This window comes from Coenobita brevimanus, chromosome 1, assembly GCF_032717465.1.
Source record: "Coenobita brevimanus isolate Jiangsu-jjx chromosome 1, ASM3271746v2, whole genome shotgun sequence".
In the NCBI taxonomy this organism is placed as follows: Eukaryota; Metazoa; Arthropoda; class Malacostraca; order Decapoda; family Coenobitidae; genus Coenobita; species Coenobita brevimanus.
This window is the reverse complement of record NC_136954.1, coordinates 54,018,230-54,040,179: the sequence shown is the minus strand read 5'-3', so window position 1 is coordinate 54,040,179 and position 21,950 is coordinate 54,018,230. Positions and strand designations below refer to the sequence as shown.

The 21,950-nt window shown below is 39.8% G+C and overlaps 1 protein-coding gene and 1 pseudogene across 1 annotated transcript in view; both read left to right on the top strand.

Moving 5' to 3' along the window:
• LOC145403741 (prohormone-1-like) overlaps positions 1–21,950 on the top strand; it is a 262,303-nt gene that overhangs the window by 91,685 nt on the left and 148,668 nt on the right. The gene's annotated exons all lie outside the window — the stretch shown is intronic.
• Positions 6,787–6,905, top strand: LOC145417063 (5S ribosomal RNA; annotated as a pseudogene).

Here is a 21,950-nt window from a genome sequence, read left to right as displayed (position 1 = left end):
TACAGTTAGAGTAATAACCGAGGAATTAGATAAAGAAGAACAAGAAGAGTTAAGGAGGGGAAGCAAGCTGCGTTGATCAAATATTTGTTCTACAAAGTTTAGTGGAAAAGTGAGTAGAAATGGAAACAAGTTGTATGTTGCCTTCATGTGCCTGGAAAAAGCATTTGACAGGGTAGATGGACAAGGAATGAGGAAGGTAACAGGGAATGTTGACGGTATTAAAATTATATGGAGTAGATGGGACTCTGTTGAATGCTGTGGAAAGTATGTATGAAGGCGCTAGGGCTCCACTTCGTGTGAACAGTGAATTAAGTGAGTTCTTTGATCTGAGTGTTGCATTGAAGCAGGGATATGTTATGTCTCTATGGTTATTCAGTTTGTATAAGGATGGAAATATAAAAGAGATACTAGGCATAACAGTGGATGTTGAAGTGTCGAAATGAAAGAGGGTAGAGTATAGAAACTTCCTGTTCTGTGGCTTGCTGATAATGCTGAAAATGAATGTGAGCTGCAAGGTTGCAAGGCTTGGTGAATGAATTTGGGAGTGTATGTAGGAAACCTGGTCTAAACGTAAATGTAGATAAGAGTAAAGTTATGAGGGCTGGATAGTGAGGAAATGGAGAATGTGGATGTATTCAAGTACTTAGGTAGTGTGATGGGTAAGGATCGAAATTTAGAGGATGAATTGCTTGAAAGGGTGCAGCAGGATAGAAAGGCTGCTGGTTCACTGAAAACAACGGTAAAGAATGGGGAAGTGAACATGGAAGTAAACAAGTTGCTGCCTATCTAGCACTGTGATCATCACTCTGACATAATCATGGAAGTGAAGGTTGGACTCTATCGGAAGGACACAAGTCAATAGTGAAAGCAGTGGGAATGCTCTACTTGAAAGGAGCTTGTGGCGTAACATCAAGAAACACAGACAAATGGGAAAGTAAAGGAGCGTTGTAGTGTTGATGTGGATGTGACTCAAAGTGTTAAGAGAAATATTATGAGATGATTTGGCCATATGGAGAGGATGAAAATTAAGAGACTGACTAAAAGAGTGTATGTGAGTCAGATGGAGGGAGAGTGGAGGAGGGAGAGACCAACAGTGAGATGAAAGGATGGAGTGGAGAGATTTATGAAAAAGGATGGAGATGGGACCGCCAAATGGCAGAGGACAGGGCGACGTGGGGGCGATTTATTTGGAGCCACCTTTACTGGAGTAAGGGGTCTGGCAATAGATACTAATAATAATGATAAAAAAAAATAATAATAATAGTTGTTTATTATTATTATTATTATTATTATTATTATTATTATTATCATTATTATTATTATCATTATCATCATTATTATTATTACTATGCTTTCCTTTCCTGAATTCCTTCTTTACCCTCTTATTGTAATCTGTTGTCCTTTACTTAATCTGATTCACATCGTCATCATCATCATTGTCGTTGTCTTACTGCACTTTCCATGTTCGCTCTGTTTGCTCCTTCAGTTCGGGTACATCTGTCATACTTTCTCTTTTCTCAACTATTTTTATCAACTTTCATGGTGCAAAGGTAAGCTATGGCTATGTATAACATCTCAAAGTCAAAAATTCTCCAGTAAGCTGAATAAAATCGCCTTGATATAAATCATGTGGTGATAAAGTGAAAAACACGCGCTGGTTACGAGGCGTTAATTTTTTCTTAGCAAGTAGCTTTTTGTTCCTTTCCCTTCCTCCCTTCTCATTTTGAGCCCCTTGAACAAGGAGAGATAATTTTTATGATAAAGGCAGTACTTACAGTAACCTTGTCAATTTGTAAAGTCTCCCCTAACCTAATTAAATTGTCTGGAGATGTTTTTGTTTGTGCCAAAATCCGCCATTTTCCTTACACATAATTTCTTTTAACCTCTTCATCCCAAGCACGTCATTTTTCTCATTTTTGCTGCTGCCAGGCTATCTGATGCAGATTCAAAGAGTGGCATCGTGGCAACAGGGTTAAAGACGGATATATAAAACTCATTCAGTTCTAATTGCTTCTTTTTAGCGACACGGAATCGTTAGGATATAACGCGAATAAAAAAAAAAAAGTTCCCGTACTGAAGCAGCTCATCTCACTGAAAAATTCTCCCTTGGGCTGGATAAAATAGTATAGAGACAGCGTATTATGAAGTAAATACGAAAAGACATCTTAGGCTATCTCGCTATTACCCTTCCTCTTCCAATTTCACTTTGTTGCTTCCTTTCCTCGTTGCCTCTTTCCTAATCATGTCTCCTCACATGAACAACTCGTCTCTCAAGTGTTAATATTACTTTCTAACTTCGTTTTTTTTTCCATTGATTAATTACACTTTGTCTTCTTCATATTTCCTGTTAACTTTCTTCTGTCATCTGTAATTTCTTAGTTCATCTACCATTCTACTTAGTGCACTACCATCACCATCACCATCACCGCCGCCTCCGCCGCCACACTCTTTCTGTGCAATAACTTTTATATTTTGTTCGTGTTGTATCCAGACAAATTTATTTAAATTGAGCAAGACTTTTGTGAACTGGAAGGATAAGATGTAGCTTTCCTTAATCTGTTCTATTAGCAGAGGCCGATCATAAGCTGAATTCTGTAGTCTGGTGCTGGCAAAATTATGAAAAGGAGACATGATCTTTTCATCAGGGAGTAGTCAATGATTTCCTCACTCTTATAGAACAGCTGCCATAGTCGTATTGTGTCCTCCTGCAAACAACCTCGCAGACATTTTGTAGATCTGAGAGAGAGAGAGAGAGAGAGAGAGAGAGAGAGAGAGAGAGAGAGAGAGAGAGAGAGAATAGGAGTTAACTATCAGTATTTCCATCTCAATGAACCACACATCCCTTTAATCAGGATATCCACAGCTCCATCCTATGGACTCATTAACAGTGCTTCACTGATACCTGTAGAACAGAACAGTGCTCTCACATGTCAACCTGAAAAACGATGCACCTCTCTCTCTCTCTCTCTCTCTCTCACACACACACACACACACACACACACACACACACACACACACACACACACACACACACACACACACACATTGTACCCATTTTGAAGGACCAAGTCTGGCAAGGTGCAACTGTAATGTTTTATGAGCGTCACTTTCACTTCCATCGACGATTTTTGCTGCATCCACATGGTCGTGTCTGGGGTGTGTTAGAGGTGCGTGTGGTGTGCATCTTGGGTGTGTCTAAGAGGTGTGTCCAAAGATAAAGGACACTTTTTGGGATGCGTTGGGTGGTGGAAAAGGTTTGGGTGGTAACGGTTATATTAATGTATCGTTTGTCCTATTTGACCCGCCATACCTCATTTACAGTACAAACACTTACATATCCATAACATTGCCATGCGGTCTCTTGTCTACCTACCTGTTTATCTGACCATTTACCTATTTTTCTCTCAGTCTATTCTTTCTGCCTACCTACTAGTATCTTTGTCTAAGTATCTATCTATCTGTGTGTGTGTGTGTGTGTGTGTGTGTGTGTGTGTGTGTGTGTGTGTGTGTGTGTGTGTGTGTGTGTGTGTGTGTGTGTGTGTGTGTGTGTACCTATCTATCTATACTCGAACCGTACTGTATACCCTTTCCATCACCTTGTTGTTCCTCCACCTTAACTTTCCGGAAATCTTCATTGTTTTGCAGCTTGTTCCCCATAGATGGATGGCAGAATAAGACAATAATACGGTTCTGCCTCATCTCCTACAGCACGTATTTGCGACTACCATCGTATTTTGGTGTCAATTACATGGTGCAGATCAGCACAGAAGAAGGGGAGACTGCACTTTAAGGCCACGTTCAGGTGGGCAGAGTGTACGAGTAGTCACATCCACTATATATTTCTGTTTGTGGACATGCCGTGTAAAAACCTTGTCTTGTTCTCTACGATCATCAGACTCATTTACATCACATTTTTACGTCCTTGATATATTTTTCAGTGATACCATTTTTCACTTCATACCTAATCAGAGTCTGTGTGTATATATATATATATATATATATATATATATATATATATATATATATATATATATATATATATTATCATCAACTATTGGAAGTCCACTGGTGAACAAAGGCCAACCCCGACCTTTTCCACGAATTTCTTGACAGCCAGTCTCTGCCACGTTTTGCCTGCAAATTTCCCTATTTCATTTGGCTGCCTTCTGACTGGCCTTTTTCTGCTACGCTGACAATCTCTTGGGGTCCAGTCATTAAGATTCATGCTCCATCGGTTATCCCTTATTCTCGGTACATGACCTGCCCACCTCATTTCCGTTCTTTTATAACTTCTATAATGTTTTTTATTTAGTGTGCTCTCTCAATCAAGCTGATCTTTTCCTGTCTTTTAAAGATATTCCCAATATTGACCTTTCCATTGCCCTTTGAGAATGGATATGTTGATTTTTCCATCGATTTTGTCAGTTTCCAGGTTTTACAACCGTATGTGATAGTTGGGATTGTACATTCGTTATATACTTTTCTTTTCATACATTGGCAAGCAACTTTTCATGATGTCTCTATGTTTATCGAAAGCTTTCCATCCAATTGTAATGCGTCCTTTTATTTCGCTACCATGGTCTTTCGTTAGTTTCGTTATTTACGCCTAGTAACTGTGCTCCACTTCCTCAAGAATTTTTTCTCTTATTCTGATGATGCTCTTTGGTGTATTTGTCTCTCGTTAGTTTCGTTATTTGCCCCTAGTAACTGTACTCCACTTCTTCAAGAATTGTTTCTCTTATTCTGATGACGCTCTTTGGTGTATTTGGATTTATCATTAGTTTTACTCCGGTTCGTCGTTAGCCCTACTTTAAGACTTTCTCTGTTTAGGTCATTTAACATTTCTTGCAATGTTTCTGCTGATTTTGAGATTAGGACAATGTCATCTGCAAATCTTAAAAGGTTTAGATTTTCTCCATCGATGTTTACTCCTTTGTTGTATTAGTCTAGCCTTCCGAAAATACATTCTGGGCATGCTGTAAAAATTTTTGGCGAATTTGTATCTAACTGACTCACGCCCTTCAGAATGTTAATTTTTTCCGAGTCTTTATGTAATTTAACTGAAGCAGTTCCCTCTTCATATGTGTTTTGGAACAGTTTTGCAATGTTCTTATTTACTCCTTGTTCTCGCAATGAATTTATAATCGCTATGTGCTCCACTGAGTCGAAAGCCTATTCATCATCAACAAAACGTAAGCACAGTGGTTATTCTGTAGTTTTCTTAATTACCTGATTCATTGTGTTTAGATGATCAGTAGTCGAATACCCGCTTCGGAATCCTGCTTGCTCACGAGGTTGGTTAAATTTGTCGTTATTCTGTTCTTAAGGACTTTAGTGTAGAGTTTGTAAAGAACTGATAATAAGCTAATGGGTCGATAATTACTTAGATCTTTTGAGTCGCCTTTTTTTTTTTTTTTTTTTGGTAGAGCAAAATAACTATTGCGTTACACCATGTTTGGGGAATTTTTATCTCCTATATTCACCGAGTAAATAAGTGGGCGAGATTGGTTTGTAATTCCACTCTTACATCCGACAGTAAATCTGCTACTGTTTCATCTTATGGAGCCTTCCCTCTCTTCATACTTTTAAAAGAAATGTTTACTTCGTCCGGTGATACCTCATGTATTTCACTTGTGTCAGCTGAAAAGCGAACTATTGGTACTATAGTCTTTGATGCGTGGAGCAGACAGTAGCACCAGTCGAACAGGGCGGTACTCCAGAAGGTGGATGGCAAGCTGGTGACATGGAGAGCTGGAGCACCCACTTCACCAGCCCTCAGGACCTGTTCCTGACCATCTCCCTTTGCTGAACATTTTCATTTCTCCCATTAACACCGAGAGTAGGCCAGCATACTCTCATTATACCTTCGTCTGTCTACACCACCCTACATGCACATTAGATATCACGCCTTCTATTTCCACTCCTTCCCCCCCCCCATAGCAATAGCCGCTGCACTATTATCAGCAAATTCGTTGATATCTCGGATTGCCGCCACCGATAGGGTAGGGCTGGCGGCATAAGGTCTTCCTGGTCACAATCAAGCGACTGTCAACAGCAGTTGTTGCAAACACTGTTCCTGCTAGTCAACGGAGAAGCACAGGTTAGGCTTTATACTTCAGTACCCGTGGTCTTAATACCAGTCAGAATTACATTCACACTTTCCTCCATTCAATATCCCCACCTGCCCTGCTCCTCACAGAACCCCAGATCTCTCCCTCTACTGACATATCCCCATTTCATTTGTCTGGTTTCCTTCTCACAAACTTCCTTACCAAGGTTGGCACCTGTTATTATATCCAGTCTGAAATTACACTTGACACTGTTTTGAACTTCACGAGCTAATTTTGATTTTTCTTTATATAAACTAAATGATCTAAATATTACCAAATATATCTATTTAGTCTATCACTCTCCCAATGATTCTTCAGAACCCAGCTTATTTGACTCCATAGCCATACAGTTGACTAACCTTAACCTCACTCTTAGCACTGAGATTACCATTTTGGGCGATTTTAACGTCCATAATGTAGAATGGTTATTGCATTCTGCCAGGACTGACGATACTGGTCTAGAATGTAAGCTGTTTTCAGAATCATTAAATCTCATGCAACTGGTTTAAAAAACAAACAAACAGATATTCCTGACCATAACGCCTGTCTATTGGACCTATTCTTGACAAACAGTCCAGATCATTACAATATAAAGGTACTGTCACCACTTGGATCATCCCGTCAGAGTGACCAGATGGCTGTTTGATAGGGCAGACTGAGTTGGATTTAGAAATTATCTTGTTGATATTCCACGTTGAGTACACCGCTTCCTGTCCGATCAGTGAAGTTAAGCAACGTTGGGTCTGGTTAGTACTTGGATGGGTGACCGCTTGGGAACACCAGATGCTGTTGGCATCCCTACGTGTCAAGTGGGGTTGGTGGAGGATTAGTGCCCCTCCCTGTAAAACAATTAACTCTAAGCCTTTGGCCACCCCGTCTGGGATACATGGCGTCTGGCAATGAATGAAAATGAATGAATATTCCGTATCAGTCTTTTTTCTCCAGTGACAAGAGTTCTACCCAGTCCCATGTTAATGTTCATGCCCAGTTAGCAGTTCACTAAAAGATCGTACTCCCACAAACGTTTTGATAGCAAATTTGCCAGAGCAATGACCCAGAAGTCTTTAGAGTATAACTCTTACTTAAAAATAAAAAACATCTGAACCGCTTAGTCATTTCAAAATTGCTAGAAACCATGCAAAAACAGTAATAAATATCTCCAAATCAAACTTTCTTCACATCCAAGCATCCAAACTATGAAACGGTCCTTATGACAATAGAATATTCTGGTCAGCTCTCAATTCTTTCAATAATTACTTTAACAAGTCATCTCCCATTCCTCTACAAAAATCTTCAGATGGTAATCTATAAATAATGCCCGTGGTAAAGCAAACATCCTTGCCAGTAATTTTTTTTTTCTACCTTAGAGGAAGTCAGCCAGAGCGCCCCTGTACTAGAACTTGAGTCTCCCTAAACTGCTTCATTGTAGATACGGACTAGATAAGTAAAATCCATCCAAGACAATTTACCAACCAACAAAGCTCCAGGTCCAGATGGCATACCTCCAATTGCATTGAAATAGTGTTCCTCAGAACTTGCTCCTGTACTAGCTAACTTATTTAGATTATGCATACGTACTTTTTCATTCCCTGATTCTTGGAGGGAAGCCAATGTCCATCCTTTAACGAAGAAAGGAAGTTCATGTAACCCCTCTGATTACAGACCAATTACTATCACATTTTCTCTTGGTAAAGCATTTGAGATTGTTATTAACAGGCATATACCGATAGTTAAACATCTTGATTCCAAAGACTTAATTGATGACAGACAGTATGGTTTCGTCAAGAACGATCCACTGTTGATATACGAAGTCTCCTGACCATCCATCAGTCAATTGACCAGTATGGAGAAACTCATGCAGTAGCCCTTGATATTTCTAAAGCTTTTAACAGAGTGTGGCACCATTCCCTGCTATCCAGACTCCCTTGCTATGGCCTATCATCTGTTAATGCTGATTCTCTCATATATTAGCGACAGAAAGATAAAAGCAGGTGATGCATATTCCAGTTTCCACTCGATTAATGCCGGCATGCCACAAGGATTAGTTCTGGGGCTAACCCTATTCCTAATTCATATTAATGATCTCTTATCTGTCACCGATAATCCTATCCATTCATATGCAGATGACTTAACACTTCACAGTTCATTTACACTTTAACATCCATTCACAAAGTTTAATATCTCTGACTCACAACTCAGAACAGCAATCTCCATAAATTAAGACTTATCTAAAATCACTGAACGGGGACAAAATAACAGTGTTTCGTTTAATGCTAGGAAAACCAAATATACACAGTTTACTAATAGACAAATATTGCCTGCTTCCTATATTACCTTCAGTGCTACTAATATTCTAGTCTCTAAAAGTATTGAAATTCTCGGTTTTTCACTTAATAACGCCTCCAGGTGGACCGCTCATGTTAGAGCACTTGCTGAAGCCATTTCAAAGAAACTTGGAATATTGTACGGACTTCGTAGCTTCTTCACCGACGAGCTGTTAGCTATAATTTACAAGAGTCATGTGTGCTCTCAACTGGAATATTGCTCACCCCTGTGGACTGGATGTGGAGAAGTTGCACTAAAAAACTGGACAATATTCAGAACAGCTCTGTTAGAATTATTAATTACCCTACTGTTACAAACGAACTACCGCCCCTACAAGTAAGAAGTAAAGTTGCCTCCCTAGCAATATTTACAGATACTTTTATGGCAAATGCTCAGATGAAGTTGCATCTATTGTGCCACCTCTCCATGCCTTCCTTCGTGCTACACGGGCATCTGTTAGCGCTCAAAACTGGACTGTCACACTGCCATATTGGAGAAACAGAACTTCTGCCTATCGGAATTCTTTTATTCCCCGAATTGCATCACTTTGGAATTTGCCTCCTCAGAGTGGTTTGCCCCCCAAACTTCAACCTACAGCTGTTCAAGTCCAAATGTTACAGATTTTTTATGAATGGAGGACACCAGTAATCTTGTGTATGGATTATTTATTTTTTTCATATGGCTAGTGAGGGAGTGATCGCCCTCTACCTACACAGATCAAAAGCCCTCGGGAGCAGGGGGGTGGTTGCTTTCTCAGGCAGAGGAACTCCTTGAGAGTGAAATGGCTGGGAAGCATGCCGGCACGTGACTGGCTACAGTATAGCTGGGTCTTTCGGGTGTGGGCAATCAGGCAAGTTAGCTGCCTACTGCGACTGCAACACAATGGCGAGGTGTTCAGGAAGTTAGCCAAAGAAACCTTGATGGACTCTGAAAGAACAATAATGGCCCCCAGTCCCGTGCAGCCCTTAAATGGGCAGGGGGTGCTAAGAACCTCACGGTTGCCTCAGTTACAATCTAATTCCTTTGTCAATGGAAAAAATACAATTAAAATTGGTAACTGGAATGTGAGAACGCTAAATCATGACGGTAAAATCGATGAGTTAGTGAAGGTTTTTCAAAATTACGGACTTGATATTTGTGCTCTGACAGAAACTAGATTAACTGGAGTCGATAAGTTGGATTTGGAGGATGGTATACGTTTATTGATATCTGGCCGACAGGACGGAATGCATTATCAGGGAGTAGGATTGTTGCTGGGTTGTAAAGCAAATAAGGCTTTATGTGAGTGGGATCCTATAGATGAGCGATTGCTATACGCACGGTTTAAATCAAATCATGGCAACATCAGTCTGTTTGTGTGTTATGCACCTACTAATGATGCACTCGATGAAAGGAAAGACACATTTTATGAAAAGTTGCAAGAAGGAGTAGGAAGGGTACCTAGACATGATGTTTTGATCTGCGTTGGAGACTTTAATGCAGTAATGGGCTGTTCAAATGAGGGATTTGAGGCATGTATGGGTAAGATGGGAGTTGGTAGTAGGATGAGTGAAAACGGAGTGAGGTTTGGAAGCTTCTGTCTAGCAAATGACTTAGTCATCGGGGGCACACTCTTTCAGCATTGCAATATACACAAGACAACTTGGGTGTCGCCGTGTGGAAAATATAAAAATCAGATTGATCACATCGCTATCAGTAGGAGGCATAGAAGTTCTCTGCTAGATGTTCATGTTAAACGGGGAGCGGATATTGGTAGTGACCATCAACTCAGCATTGCAAAAATAAGGTTTAAACTTAAAAATCAGAAGAAGGAAAAATCTGGTGTTGGTAGATACGATATTGTTAAGCTGAGAAGAGAAGGAGAAGAAAAGGAGGAATTCAGATTAGAATGCAGAAATAGGTTTTTGGTGTTGGAAACGTTGGAAGAGGGGAGAGAAGTGTAGATGAGATGTGGGAGGATGTGAACAAAGTTTTGCATGAGACTGCTGAATGTACGATTGGAAGGAGACATAGATTCAGGAGAAAGAAATGGATATCAGAGGAAACGTGGGATATGATAAAAAAGAGAGGTGAGGCTAAATTGAGGAGTGAGATGCAATGCGTTGATGAACGAGAGATTGAATTAGCAAGAGCTGCGTACTGGAGTTTGAATTCAGAAGTAAGAAGGTTAGCTAGGAGAGATAAAAGAAGATGTGTGGATGAAAAGGTTGCAGAGACTGAAATCCTAATAAACAAAAATGATGGACAGAGTCAAAGAATAGCATATGAATCGATTAGAGAACTGAGTGGTAATGCAGGTAAACGCAAGGAAATACCAATTAGAGACAGGGAAGGAAATTTATTGACCAAAGATGGAGATATTAAAAATAGATGGAAAGAGCATTTTGAGACAGTTCTTAATAGACCAATACCTCCAGAAGAGGATATACCGTCTGCTCAGGAAGATTTAAATATAGAAACAGGAGAGTTGAGGCTTGCAGAAGTGGAGAAAGCAGTAAAACAGTTAAAGAATAATAAGGCACCAGGGGAGGATGGTTTATTTCCGGAAATGTTTAAAGTGGAGGGGGATAGATTAATAATGATCTTGACCAAGCTATTCAATAAGATATGGGTGACGGGGTTACTACCATCAGTTTGGAAGAATGGTGTAATTGTTAAAGTTCCGAAGAAAGGAGACCTGAGTGAATGTGGTAATTGGAGGGGAATCTCTTTGTCACCGATAGCTTTGAAAGTTTTCAGTAGAGTGTTGTTAAATAGGTTGGAGCCGGTGGTTGAGGGTATTCTGAGGGATGAACAGGCTGGTTTTAGAAAGGGACGTGGTTGCAATGATCAGATCTTTATAGTTAGGCATTTGATGCAGCAAGTTAATGAAATGAGAGTACCGTTAAGTCTTTGTTTTGTTGATTTTGAAAAGGCTTTTGATAGTGTTTCGAGAGAGTCTATGGGGAAGATCATGAGACATTATGGAATACCAGAGGAGTTTGTGAGGGTCATTATGAACATGCATGAGGACACATTTTGTAAAGCGATGGTTGATTGTTGTCTGAGTGATTCGTTTGAAGTCAAGTCCGGAGTAATTCAAGGTGGTGTTCTATCGCCTTTACTATTTATATTGGTCATTGATTACATTATGAAACGTGTTGGAACAGAAACCGGTGCAGGTATACTTTGGGGAGAGAACAGGAAACTTTTGGATTTAGATTATGCAGATGATATAGTTTTGATTTGTGATGGGCCAGAAGAGATGCAGAGAGTGTTGGACTGTTTGGTGAGTGAAGGTCGCAAGGTGGGTTTGGTTATTAATTGTGGAAAAACTGAAATAATCAATATGAATATGGAAAATGCGCAGGAATGTGTAATTGGAGGTATGGTTGTAAAGCAAGTTGATAGGTTTAAATATTTAGGTACTTATTTAGCCAAGGATGGTTCTTTGAACTTTGAATTCGAGGAAAGGTTAAAGAAGGCTAATCAGGCAATGGGAATGCTTAAAAATATTTGGAATAATAACAATTTCTCTGTGCATACAAAAATCAAACTTTATAAGGTAATGGTTAGGAGTATCTTAATTTATGGACACGAGTCTTGGTACAGCACAGTGACTATGGAAAATAAATTCTTGGTGTTTGAAAATAAAGCACTTAGAAGAATATTAGGAGTTAAGTGGTGGGAAAGGATACCAAATAGTAGAATTAGAGAAATAACGGGAGTGCAGCCGATCGATGAATATGTTAGATTCTCACGATGGAAGTGGCTAGGACATGTGTATAGGAGACAGGGAATAGTACAAGGTACACCAGGGTGGGTGGCACCTGGTAGGAGAGGTAGAGGAAGGCCAAAAGAGACGTGGGTGAGGACAATGAGACGGGAAGCTGGAGATGAGTGTTGGGGAGATCTTGAGGAGTTAGCACAAGATAGGATGTGGTGGTGTGAGTTCATCGAGGCCCTATGCATCCCCAAGGGTGCCACAGGAAATGATTGATTGATTTGTTTTTCCTTCCTCTGTTCTGTTATTTAAAAAATATAATACAATTCATTCTAAAATTCTTCACCACTCTTCACCCTCCTATCTCTGCATTTAATGACTTCATCAATTTTGTCTTTCAATGATATGATTTGTTGCTTTTCTTGTGCCATTTTACCTCGGACCTGTTTCTGACTTCTTCCTACTTTGATGGTTTCTTTTATATGATCCATGTTTCTCTTTTTGTCTCTTGCTGAGAAGTTTATTGAATTCCACTCTTTCTATTTCATCTTTCTTTGTTTTCACCTTCATCTCCTTTCTTCTTTTCATGAGCTTAATGGTAATTTTTTAATATTTGTTGGTTTTGGTTGTATTTGCTTTCCTTACTGCCTTCGCTGACTCTCTGAGCACTTTTGTTAGTCTGTCATTCAGCTTACCAGTGTCACACTTAGCATAACTTAGAGCCTGAAAAGTGTTCGTTATTTCCAAGCTAAAGGTTGCTTTGTTTTCTCTTGTTTTTATTGGGGATATCTTTTTGTTTTTAATCATTTCTTGCTTTAACTTCTGATCCTGAATTTGGTTGCGCAACCCACCAGTCTATGGTCACTTCCTAAATTTGTTGATAACATTATCGTGTAATTCATATCTGCTATACTGAGGTCGATTTCATTCTTTGTTTCTCCATCTGGACTTCTCCAGGTCCATTTTCTCCCTGTTCTTTTGTGAAGGAATGTGTTCACTTCACTTCTGTCATTCCTTTCTCCTACTCTGAATTTCCCATACATCCTTCTCCATTTTTCGATTTGCCAACTTTTGCATTGAAGTCTCTCATGAGTATATCTGGTCTTTTCTTCTTCCATAATCTGGGAATTGTCGTCATAGAATGTTTCCATTTCTTAATCTGAGCTTTGAGAAGTCGATGCATGTCCTTGTATTACTTTCAGGGTGTATCTTTTGCCTAGTTTAATTACAATCCATGAACTCTGTCAGATACTTTGCTGAATTTAACAATGTTCTCTGCAAGAGTTCTGTTAATTAGAAATCCTACACCACTAACTCTTTCATTTTGCCTTTCTCTGTAGTAAAATAGGTGGTTGCTGTCTTGGAGCTGAATTAATCTCTTTTCCGTGGATCTCACTCAGACCTACAATATCGCAACTAATGTTTTCCAATTCAGTCATTAAGGTATCAGGTAGGTAATCTTTGAGGCTTATTACAGTGCAAGTGTAGATCTTCATGGAATTCAGATTGTTTAATGGCCTGGTCACTGATTTCCCGAGACAGTGCCTACTCACTTTCGGTGGAACACTACCCGTAAGCACAGGAGGCAATGCATTGGACCTTTAGTAGTCGATGATCCAACAGGGACGTCCTTGAAACCATTTACTGTCGAATTTACGAGTATGTTTGGTCGGGGGAATTGTGGCAAATAATCTCACTTCACTGCCACATAGTTTCTGGTGAAATGTAATTTTTGTACCACCTTATTCAGTATATTCATTGGAGTTTTATTATCTGTAGAGGGTCCCAAGGTCCGGGCTGTCTAAGACGGTACCTCGTATATCTGCAAGGCCTTACCTTATCCACCAGCCAGGGACGTGCCAAGTAGCAGTGGACTCCTGCCCCTGGATATATATATATATATATATATATATATATATATATATATATATATATATATATATATATATATATATATATATATATATATATATATATATATATATTTATGTGTGTGTGTGTGTGTGTGTGTGTGTGTGTGTGTGTGTGTGTGTGTGTGTGTGTGTGTGTGTACACATACACTAATTTCTTGAGCCCAAGCACTTGTCTTTTTTTTTATGTGTTAAAACGGACGAAATTGTGCTGATTTGGAAAAGGCCTCTAAAAGTGAATTGGTTAATGAAGGCTGTACTGTTACTAACCCTTCCAGTCTAAGAGGTTTCCATGGCTGAGTAAAGTTTTCTGGAGGTAGGAAGAATAAAAAAAAAAAAAAAACTCCTTGGATCAAAGGGATCAGTGTGAGTCTGTCCTTACTATGAATAAACAATGGAAATACCACTGAATCTTTAGTCCAGGTAACAAAAATAGTAGAGCTATGTCCATAACAATAATGCGGATGATTAAGTAGGTATGAGGGAATTCATGAAATCGTGTATCGCTGTTATTCTGGTTATTCTTCATCTGATCTTTCTGCATGCCTTCCATTCCCATTACGTGGAACACAGAGAACCCTTCCACCCACACACTCACCTCTTTTTCCCTCCAGCCTTTGAATGCAAGAGTGAATAATTGCTTTCGGTCTTTCATGTTTGCTGCTGGTTAAATCTGGAACTGTTTTCCTCAAGCAGATATTTCCACTACCTATGGCTTCCAGTCTTTTAAACACGTGTCCAGACATCTCGAAATGAGTGATTCATGAGTTTGGCCTTCTCCCTCTCATCAGCGAGTTGTGGGTGGGTCAGGGTACGGCTCGTTTTCTCGTATTCAGGAGGTGGTGGAGAATAGTTCTGTTGAAAAGCGCGCCAAACTACTGGACAGAAAATGGTGCTAGGGCTAACTGTCCTGTTGTTACGGAAATCGTTCCAGAGCGGTCAATGGTATTACTGGCTTTTGCTGTGAGTCTGTAGGCTACATGGTGCCCATCTGTGGATTGAGGCTGCACGGTTTGACTGTACTTGTTTGTTAAATTAACTTTGTCAGAAACAGGCTTTGCAGAGTTCGTTCTTTTGTGTTTTAAAAGAATTCGTACCCTCTTGTTAGCTACATAGAAGGTTTATTATTGATAAAAAGAATAATCAGGTGATTAGTTTTTTTTTGTTTTTCAGCAGTAGATCTGGAAAATTAATTAAAAGCTAAAGTATGGAGGCAAAATGCACTTAACGTGGCTTAGCTGCAATCCTTCACACGTCAGTTTCCAGTGTATTGTAATATTCTTACACTTTATCCTGCCGCCACAGCAGTCATTCCTTTCTTTCTTCCCAGTCTGCCTACTGGTACACACTCCTTCGCCTCATTCTAGATTTTCCTTTGTTCCTCTTCTTCCAGTTACCATCATCATTGTTTATTCATTTATTATTTCTTAGAATTCTATTTATCAATCCTCCCATCAATCAGTCAGTCAGTCAATCAACCATTTAGTCAGTCAGTATTTCAGTCTGTCTGTCTATCTTTCTGTCTGTCTGTTTACCTTTCTATCTGTTAATTTATCTTTGCCTGTCTGTCTCTCTCTGTCTGTCTGTCTACTTCTCTGTCTGTGTACTTACCAATTTGTCTGTCTGTATCTGTTTATCTATATATCACAGTCTGTCTGCCTATTTTCATTATTCAGCTTTTTGTACCTGTATATCCTGTCGTAAATAATTGTCAGTATACCTGTCTGTCTGTCCACTTATCAATTTCCTTCTCCGCATATCTCTCCATGAATGAATCCATCTTTTGTTAGACGTCTAATCCCAGTGTTCACCCTGTAATGTCTCGGTAATAGCCCAGTATCGTGTTTAATGACCCATAATTGCTCTCGTCTCATTCAGGTAGTGGTGTCTTTATGCATCATCCATACCTTACTAATTACCGTTTAATTTCACGTAATTATCGGTTGTTCTTTGCATTCTTCTCTCTCTCTCTCTCTCTCTCTCTCTCTCTCTCTCTCTCTCTCTCTCTCTCTCATTCATATACATACATACATTCAATGATCTACACACTCTTAACCCTGTGTATGTCTGTCTGTCTCATTATCATGTCCCTTCCATTCTGCTTCTTTTTGATGATTCTCACCCCTCCCAGCGTTGCATAAGTACAGTACACGATCACTGGATATTGCCATTCTCGAAGCGCATATCGTAGTAATTCCTTTGGCTGAGGTGAGTTTCATGAGCCCAATAAAATCGTGTCTTAACTTGGAAAACAGCACGAGGCTGTTGATGCTCGGCTAAAACGTTAACATTGTCAGGCTGACAGTGTTTGAATAATAAACAGTTTCAGTAAAATGGAAAGTAGTTCAATGTGCTTTCACAAACTGCTTTCTTCCAGCCGTCTACACCAGACTGCATGCACATTACATAGTGTATACCGAGATTATAAAAGCTGCAGCCTTTGGTGTCCATAAATATCCCCACCTTCATTCCTTTTCCTTGGTGCAACTGCACATGATGTCCTGGACCTTTGTTTAGCACTATTTTCAGTTCTGCAACATTCACGGTCCTTCTTCCACATTCCTCTGTTGAACCTCACCTCTCTTCTAAACCGCACTTTTTCCTCATTGAGACTCAGCTAACTAAGAAAACAAACGGCAGTCCATTTTTTTGTCTCATAATACGTTCTCTGTACTCATTTCAAAGCCAAAGGTTGCAATTGCAAGAACGTGCGTTTAGCACTCCGAAATGCTTTCATGTTCCCCCTTCTTGAATCATCTGTATTCTCTACACTCAAGCTAGGGCTGTCTCTCTGTTCCGTTTACTTTTCCCAAATTCTACAGACAGCAAAATTCTTCGACCATCTTATATTTAAAGTGAAACACATTTTTTGCCACCCTTCCTTTGTCAGAAATCTGCATAATAGGAGATTTCAGATCGCCACCACTTTCTTCTCTCTTTTTGCTGATCCACCAGGTAACAAGCCTATACCTATTCTATATTCAGTGATGCAGTGCAGCTTGTAATGCACCCTACTGATATCTCTGACAGCCTTGGAGAAAGTTCCGACATACCTGGCCTACTGCGCACTCTGTCAGTCTTTTCATCCCTCTGGATCTTCCGATTACTGTCTTATCCCTGTAACCTGTCCTATTGCGAGGGGCGTCCCTAGAGTATTTGGCACCCGGGGCAGACCTATCCACTGGCACCCCCTACCTCCCAGAGGTGAATAATATACAAATGAAAATTCAGTAAAATTTATTATGACTGTAATTAAGTTTATCAAATACGTTTGTAAATCTTGTTCATACACTGAATGCTCTTCAGATTATGGATGCATGTAATTAGCAATATTCTGATGATAATCACAGACCTGAAAGTAAAAAGGAAAAGATTTAAATAATTTCTCAACATTGAGCTTTCCATGTCACCCAAAAAAGAAAAAGGAGGAGGAGGAGGAGGAGGAGGATAGTGATGGTAATGATGATGATGATGAGGTGGAAGAGGAGGAGGAGGAGGAGGAGGGGGAAATGGAGAACAAGAAGGTGAAATAGATGTAGGACTAAAATAGAAACAGAAAAATAAAGAAAAGGAAGAAGAAGAGGAAAAAGAAAAAGAAGAAGAAGAGGAAAAAGAATCACACTTAGTTACCAGTTCACTCTCAAACTTTCCGTCTTAGAGCCTTCACCTCTGCAAAGTTGTCAGTTACATCTTGAACATTAATTTTCTTAGTATAGGCTACTTATACTCATTTCAGAGCAAAGATAGGTTTCATTTTTGAAAAACTCGTTTCACATGAAGCAACAGACACACAGATAGTCAAAAAGAACGTTTGGCACAATGACAGTCTAGGCAGAGTTTCCAAAAAATCCCGTTTCACAATAAACTCTTAAAAACTACAAAGTTGTCCACTTCTTTGCTTCATCTGAGTTGATTTTGGCAGCTTTCATGTGTCTCCGAAGTCGTCCAATTTCTGCCTTGATGTCTTCATCCAAGAACTCGTCGAAGATCTTGCTTAATTTTGGAATAAACCTCTCAAGTTGTTCTTCATTTGCAACAGCCAAATAACAGCGAATATAGAAAGAATGTTCTCCAATGCCTTTGTACGTTTATCTAATTCTTGATAGAATCTATCTATGCATTCAGACGAAACCCTTTTCACTTCCTCTGGCAGTGTGAGTCCAGCATCTTTTGCCAGCTCTTCTGACATTCATTTTGTGTACCTTATCCTCCCTCTTCTGTCCATGGAAATGCCCATTTCCTCACACTTTGTAGTTGCATACTAGATAGTCCTCTCCACAATATAATTCCGCCGAACTTGAAGAAATAGCTTTAAATCTTGAAGTTTCACAGTTCATTTTTCAAGGCTGATTCCTAATGTCTGTAGATACTTCTGTGTGAGATCAACTTCTTCCAGGACTTCACACCAAAAAGAAAGGTAACTTAAAAATGAAAAATCACATGCAGCTGACAGTAAATTAGGAGCACATCCTCTTGTATCTACATTTTGCCTTGGATCACACAATGATTCAAGGGCAGATACCAGCTTCTCAAAATTCACTTTCAGTGGCTTCACAGCATCGTGATGAGCACCGCTTCCCTCCCCCGACTCCCTCAGTACTCCTCTGTCTATTGCTCCAGTAAGGCCTGTGAAACCCTCAGGTTGTACTTCTGTGTCTTTCCTTGTAGGTGATGGAGATATCGTCTGTTCTGTAATATTTCGGCTACAGCATAATCAATAGGTACAGAATAAGCTCGCATTTCTCTTTCGCATGTTTCTCAGCTGTCTAAAAAAAAGAAATATACTGTGTAAAAATGCAGAGTCAGTGGAAAAGAATAACCGCAGTCATAGTTCAGAAACTGACAATAATATGTTTTCGGTCTAACATGTATTGATGACAAGGTAAGGTTTAGTCTATGTGGCATACCAGTGTGTAGTAACATCAGGCTGGTAAAACACTGTTATTGAATCATTTTATGATAACAGTAGCTCATGTGATTTAACAAAATAGCCAATTCGGTAACAACATCAGGTCTGTTCTTATGCCCATACATTATTTTATTTGTTGCAGATTTAATCCTTTCAGTACGATGTCATTTTTTCTAAAAATTTTGAATACTTTAGAATGAACAGATTTGTACTGTAAGGACCCTTCACTCTCTGACAGAAGAATGGCATCTCTTAACCCCACCACTTGAAACATCTCCCATAAGATGGAGGTCCCTTGCTCCCCCCCCCCGCCCCCCCAAAAAAGGGGCAGTAATGAATGGGTTAAGTCATTCGAAATTCATTGTACTGTATGTACCGTGTTTATTTTCACTTATCTTGGGTGGCGTATACCATTGTTCATTGCTTTAGTCAGGTTAGGCAAGTAGACGCATTCTTTATTTTTTAATGTAACAATAATTTCATAGCCTATTCGCCCATTATTCACCTGGTTTATGAAGCGCGTGTATAAATTATGTCACACAGGCGTGTTTTGTACTGCAGTGGGAAGCCTCGGCCAGCCATTGGGTTAAGCAGTGTTATTCAAGCTTTGAATTCGATCATGTATTGTCTAATCCTCCCCTCCTCGCCTCAGCCCTGTCCTTCCATTCCTATTCGTGTCCTGCCGCCGCGCGTTTCGCATTGCTTGATATTCACTCCTATTGTAGACCTTCCCGCAACTGTACAAAGGCGTGTGCGAGGCGACCGCTTCGATACATACATACATACATACTCATATACTGTACATGTATACGTTTCTAGTATTTTGAATACAGTGTGTCCTGGTATCTCGGAGTGAAGAAACCTTGATTTAGGTCTGTTTTCAAGTTAATACAAAAGTTTTGCAGGGTGTATGTGTTGTATGTTTTCCTTTTCAACATAAAACAGTATGTGACGTACGTGAGCACAGCCATATTAACCACGTGAATTATTGGTTGCAGGCTTGATGGTGCTGAACATAAGCACTTTTGTAACAAGAAGGTGGAATGTCGAGCACAGTACTTGCTGTAGTACAAAAGCTTCACTCCATATAGGCTATATACTTCTCATCGTATTACATGTAGTGGAGGAAAATGTGGTCCTAAGAGAACCTTGTTTACTACAGTGTGTTTGTGCAGATCTACCAAACGTCCCCAGCCCCGATCAGTTAAGTGGATGGTTAGGTGTAATCATGTTATAGTGTTGATCTGTCCAGCAACCAAGCATCCCGACCTCACGCAAAGGGTCATCGAATTTCACCAACCACGACTTAGTACTCAAGTTCCGGACGTGGCCCTGTTTCTTCAGGTGAAAGCAAACCGGTTGTAGTAACCAAGGAGGTCATCCGTATCTCACAGCTGAGGGTCATGGATTATAATGCAATTATATGACTCAGTAATAAAGATGAAGGAGGTAGAGGTCCGTCAGGTGAAAGTACACTGATTATAGCCTACCTGCCGGTTTATAATGTTCCAGTCGTTCACCCTCATAATTGTTACTAGTCAGGCACTTAACACCTTCACTACGATGACATCTTTATTACTCCTGCTTCCGGCAGATTTACTCTAGTTATCCGAGACTTTTCAAACGGCAGGGTTTATAGCCTCCATTAAGCCCTTCACTTCCACCAGGCTATCCTGAACTGAATAAAGACGGCTAATGGCAGCAAGAATATACCACAAAACTATGTTCTTGTACTGAAGTGGCTAAGCCTTTCACTACCACGACTGCTTTGTTATCATAATTATATGCTGTCAGTTTACAGGTGATTATATTCAACTCAGGAAAAGCCTGTCATATCAGATGGGTTAATAAAGCCTATAAGTAACACCTCCAGCTAGAAAATTCTCTCCTAAGTTGGATAAATTCGTTTGGCGATAGGAAGCAGAAAATATAAAATAGGTCCTGGTGATGAAGAGGTGACAGTGTGATACAGTCCACACGTGAACTGATAGAACTTACTTTGTGATCTCTCTCTCTCTCTCTCTCTCTCATTTTTATTGTCTGTCATCATTCCAGATATATTTCACTCAAATTATTCAAATTAATGTTTCCCTCCGTGTGTCTCTTTGTCTCTCCGTCTGTCTGTTTCTCTGCCTGCATATCTCTTTCTGTTAGTCAGTTAATCAGTTATTCAGTCTGTTTTCTGTCTGTCTGTATGTCTTTTATCTGTTTCTGTTAGTAAGCTAGTTAGTTAGTCTGTCTTTTGTTAGTCAGTCAGTCATTTAGCCAGTCTCTCCGTCTGTCTTTCTGTCTACTTATCTCTTCCAGTTAATCAGTCAGTCAGTCAGTCAGTTAGTCAGTCAGTCTGTTTGTCCGTCAGTCTGTTTGTCTCTCTCTCTCTCTCTCTCTCTCTCTTTCTTTCTCTCTCTCGCTAGCGCGCGCGCAGCATAATTTCTTGAGAGGAAAACAGTAAGAGTTTCATGCCTTGTTTATACTTAGTCCTACCAGACAGTTTTATTCCTCTTGGGCAGAGATATGTGGTTGTGAAGAGGTTAATGTAGACTGTTTGTAATGCCTCCTGTACAAAGCATCTCCCAGACGCTGAGTACAATGAACGGTTGTGGGAGAAATATAAAAGACATCTCAGTTGAAGAACTTAAGCCACTTTACGTGTTCCCCAGTAACTCTAGTTCATTCATTTTAACTAAGAGAGGAATTTGGTCCCTTTACAGATTATTTTTCGTCGTTAGGTGGCACAGTAAGGCAATGATACGGCTCCACACCTTTTCTTTATCACTTCTTCCTGAGTAGCACCATATTTCAGAGCTAATTTCTTGTTGCAGCACAGCCCTAAAGATGATGAGATGGGAGTTGTACGCCTAGTTAAGGTTAAGAGAATATAGTTTAGTTTATAATTGCAACGTCAGGCGATATACTCGGTTTAGTAAGGATTATTGGAATTGGAGGGTCAGATACAGCGTTCATTAGCTGTGCCTACAATAAATATCCCCTGA